We start from the raw sequence: 4,721 nt of genomic DNA on the forward strand, positions 1-4,721 counted from the left end.
TTGGTGTTTTAAAAGCTGGCAGTGGCTTCTATCCTAAGCAGAACAGAAAGAGAACTGGGGGAAGTCCATGTTCCTGCCTGCCCCTCTTCCCCCGTGTCCCCGAGTGCTCTAGCTTGCTTCTGTAAGTTGTTTTTTCCCAGCCTTTGATCTGGAGACCCAGGTAGATTTTAAAACCTTCTTTGGTACATTTTCTACCAGATGGCCTCCACTGCTCTGCTTCTCCCAGTCCTGCTGGGATTTCCCACAGGGAGGGAAGCTCAGCTGGTCAGCACTCCCCTTCCCCGCTTTGCAATGGACCTTTGGTGCTCCTGGCCACAGGCTCATCGTAAAGGAACTTCACTGCCCGCAAGACTGGCTCTCGGTGGGTGAAAATACAGCTTCCAGGAACCGGAAAGGAACTACTCCATAAACTAGAAACCTGGGGAGCCTTGCTAAAGTTCCCTGCCTGTGCCCACCCGCCCCCTACCCCCTACCCCCTACCCCCTACCCCTCCCTCCCCACCCTCCCCCACCCTCCCCACCCCTCCCCCACTTCACCCCTCCCCACCCCTCCCCCCACCCCCAGCCTCTGCTCCACAACCCCTCCATCAGGGTCAGCCTAGGCTAACCTACCTGAATCCACTCTCATTTTTGTTTCTAGAAGAATCCTTGGGACTATGGGTAAAGAAAAACCTAGTCAGGGGACATTTAGGTGCTCTCAGATTTTAGCCCTCTCCTCCTCCCTCTGATGAGGTGTCAGTTCCCTCATCCTTGGTCTCTGTCGTTCATTCCTAAAACTGCTCTTTGGAGAGAACTGAAGTTTGGGGTGGGGAAACTAAAAAGAGTGAGAGTGAAACCAAGACTTCACAGAGGAAGGCGGTTTAGGCAGGTTTCCTAGTAGTGACAGCCACTGGAGAGTCCCTCAACCTCCCCCTGTGGACACCAGCAAAATCAGTTCCAGGATCGGGAGGCAGTCAGTGTGAGGGTGCTGTTAAGGCCCTTCACTCCATCAAATTCTGCTCTTCATGGGACAGTCCTTGTATAAATTGGGCTGCAAATGGCCAGATTTCTTCTCGTATTCAAATAGCAGCTAAATGTGTCTGTGCAAGGTATACTTTAAATGTTGCCCTTTCTGGGAAGAGTTGATGAGAGATAAATTCCCCCTTTCCACTAAAGCCATGCAAATTCTCTTTAATTTTATGCATGGAATTAGACTAGTCCCCACCCCCTTTTTTTGAAATATGGAGACCATAACCTTTTGTTAAAGATTGTTTTTCCCCTAGATTACTTTGTCACTAAGAAACAAAGGGCAGCTATCTATTTCACTTTTCAGGAAAATATGCAAGAAAGAAGAAAGAGAAGGAGAGGGAGGAGAAGGGGAGGAGGAAGGGGAAGAAGAAAGAAGGAGGAGAGTAAAGGAAGGTGGTTACTGTGTCTAAGGGGTGGTTAAATAGTTTAGTGTGTTTAAGCAGTAAATACCCTACTGTTCAATCTTTAATGGGCTGTTCACTTGTCTCTTCAGCTTTCATTTATTCAGGTTTGATTTCATGACAGCTACACTGTCCTATTATGAAAGCACCAAAATCATCTCTGTATCCTTCTACTGCCAGATGGTTGGCTCCTTACTGTTTCTTGAGGAACAAGGAAAATGAAATACAAACTGAAAAAAGTATGACTTTTGTAACTTTGCCAGCAGCCCTAATGGACAGTGTGGGTAGGGGGATAGCAGCCAATGTCTGTGGTAACTCAATCCCCAGAATCCTAGAATCACAAACTGCCAGGATTCCAGGGCAGGCCCCTACCCTCAGGCAGAGAAGCCCAAACGCTGATGGATACAGGGTTTGTCTCTTCTCTTAAAGGATCAAGTAATAAAACACTGCAACTTCCTCTGAAATTTGCACTTTCCAGTTTCATCACAAAAAAACAAAAGCAAATAAAACTTCCTTAAACACAACCAAAATATCACCGGCTTTAATTTAAGATTATTTTCTCTAGTTTGGTTATCCACAGAAGTGAAGGGCATTTACATCCATTAAAAGCTCAAGGCAAATAACCAGGAACACCTCAAGGCAGTGAAAGATCCTTATCAAGAACCTCAAAACCCCTTGGCCAGTCTTAAAAATATCTCAGCTCTCCTTTGATTGCTCTTTTCTCTGAATTACCCAGTTTAACATCTGTTTTATTATTGCTTGTTACTTTTTTCTGGATCCATTTCTACATTTAGTTTGAAACTGAATGTTATATTTCAATCAGGATCTGGGCTCATGTTGAAAGATAACAAAGATAATTCCTGGCCATGGTATGTCTTATTTCCACTCATACCTCCCAATATTTTGTTGCCATTTTCACCACCCTGCAGCCTCAGATCTGGCTGGTTGCCTTGGTCTTTTCCTGCCATTGCTTGTTTCTTTTTCTTAGGGTCTGTCCATCTTGCTCTTATCTCTCTCCCATTCTGTTCACCTTTGCATCCACAGTGCTTGACACAGTTCTAGGCACACAGTAGGCACTCAGTAAATTGGGGGGAATTGGCTAGATGTGACAAAGGAGTGGTACAGACTTTAGGAGCTCAGAGAAGGGGAGGAACAGATGGGGATTAGAACAGTCAAAGAGAGCTTATTGAGGAAGTGACATTTGGAATGCTCCTTTATGGAAGGAAGATGTTTGGATGGGCAGAGAGGATGGGGAAAGGCAGTGTAGGAATTATGGTAGAGTCAAGGTTTTCAGGCACAGAGTAGAGTGACAAATGCAGGAGGGAGAGAGGCAGTGGGCAATAGGGAAAAAGCCCTCTGTTTAGACCAGGGTTAGCTCTGAATGTCCACTTCTCTTTTCGTTTTAAGAATTCTGGTGATTTCCATCTCAGAGAACCAAAAAGAATGTGAGAGCGTACAAAGAAGAGGTGACCGCTCTCACACTGGTGGCTTTTCCCACAGCTTTAGCAGACTGCGGCACCACTCGGGAGCACCGTGGTCTTAAAGCCAAGGTCTGGCCACCCCATTCTGGGTGCAGGCTATATAGATGGGTTTGAATGAAGCTGGGAAAGGAGTCACAGGGGCTCCACTGTCAGGCTGAAAGTCACTGCAACAACACTCCGTAGCAGAAATCAGGGTGCTTGTTGCCAGGTGGGTGCCCTGGGGAACTGACCTGAAACACAGGTCAGAAAGCTTCTTGTGACTCTTCACTGCTGGGGTTGCAGCCAGTCTTGTTAGAAAAACCAAAAACATGACTTCCTGAAAAGTTTTGTTAACGCAAAAAATGGGTTTGTTTCTTTGGCAACAGAGAGTCCACTGTGGGAAAGGGGTTTTCTCAGCACCTAAGCTGTCCTAGCACCTTGGACCCTGAGTACTCAACATGCAAAAATTTGCAGTAGCCCTGGGTTCCAGCCCGACCCTGCCCTGTGGTGCAGTTTTAGCTCAGCCTGGCTTTTATCAGCTTGAGGAGAGTGAAACAGCTCTAAGGTTGAGAGAGGAAAGATTGAATCATCATTTTACAAAGATCACCCTGTTCAGGGGCAAAAACAAGTGTACTGTATTTACCATATTCATATATCATGTCTCCTGTCGTTTTCTTTTTTTCCTCTAAATTGACTCACCTTTTTACTTCTACACATTTATTTTAGATGGGAAACCATTGTATCTCTACCACATAAGTATCCCTCCTGCCTTAGCTTAGATTCTCCAGAAAGCAAAGTTAGTTACAAAGCCCTAAATTGTTGGGAATGTAAGTCCAGTGGTGCAGGACAGGGGAATTGAAACAGGGAAGGAAGAAAAGCCAATACAATTGTGCCTTACCACGTTGGCCTCTGCTGCAGGCAACTGGTACTCTATCCCACTGGGACCTTCTGGAAAGCCTCATGAAATGTGTCTCTCAACTCTCCATCTGGGTGACCAAAGTGGTAAGTAGTCATCCATCATCTTCCAGCCCCTTTTGGTCAAGAGTAGCTCCATGGATTTTAAGTGCCTCCTATTTCCAAGTTGCACATGCCTTAGTACAGAATTTCCAAGGGGATCCCATGCCAAGGCAACAGAGAAGCCCCAGTGCCAGAAGCAGACTGAGAAAGGTGCAGGCTCAGACAAGGTGCGCTCAGGTTCCACGGGTGCAAAAGAGATCCACTGGACCAACATGGGTTGGCTGCTCACCCATGGAATGCTCCAGAATTCTACACAGAGGTAGCAGGCTGGTTGGAAATTGTCAGGGGAGGACTAAAAGCTTCCTCACCCGACCCTTTGTTTCTGTCACTGTGTTCACCTGAGGGTTACTCTACCGGGGCTGGGGTGACTGGGATACAATGTCCAACTTGGCTAGCAGGCACCCACTCTGTGAAGATGGTGGGGGTAGAGGGGTGGGAGTGTAGGTAAGGGTGGCCTTGTAAGCTAAGCACTCTCCCAAAGTGTCCACTACACATGAGATGGGTGGTCCACTGCTGCAGTGGCATGACTGTGACTAGGGAGGGGTACTTCTGGGTGCTAAAACAAAACTTGAGACCAGCACAGACACAGCCAGCCCATGAGGTTCGTAGACGATCTACCACCAGAGTCGATGAGTCAGCCCCTCCCACTGTGGGGCACCTTTCTACCCTCTCCCCCAGGCTGCCCAGTGCAGTTTCCTTTCTCCTTGACACTGAGGCAGTGCTGGCACTAGGTGAGGGAGGGCTGCTGTGTGGTTTGTGACACCATCTGGAGGGAACAGTAGGACAGCAGAGGGAGCTTCCTCAAATTGCACATAAATAACACTCTGCTCATCCCC

This window comes from Orcinus orca, chromosome 5 (genome assembly GCF_937001465.1).
Source record: "Orcinus orca chromosome 5, mOrcOrc1.1, whole genome shotgun sequence".
NCBI lineage: Eukaryota > Metazoa > Chordata > Mammalia > Artiodactyla > Delphinidae > Orcinus > Orcinus orca.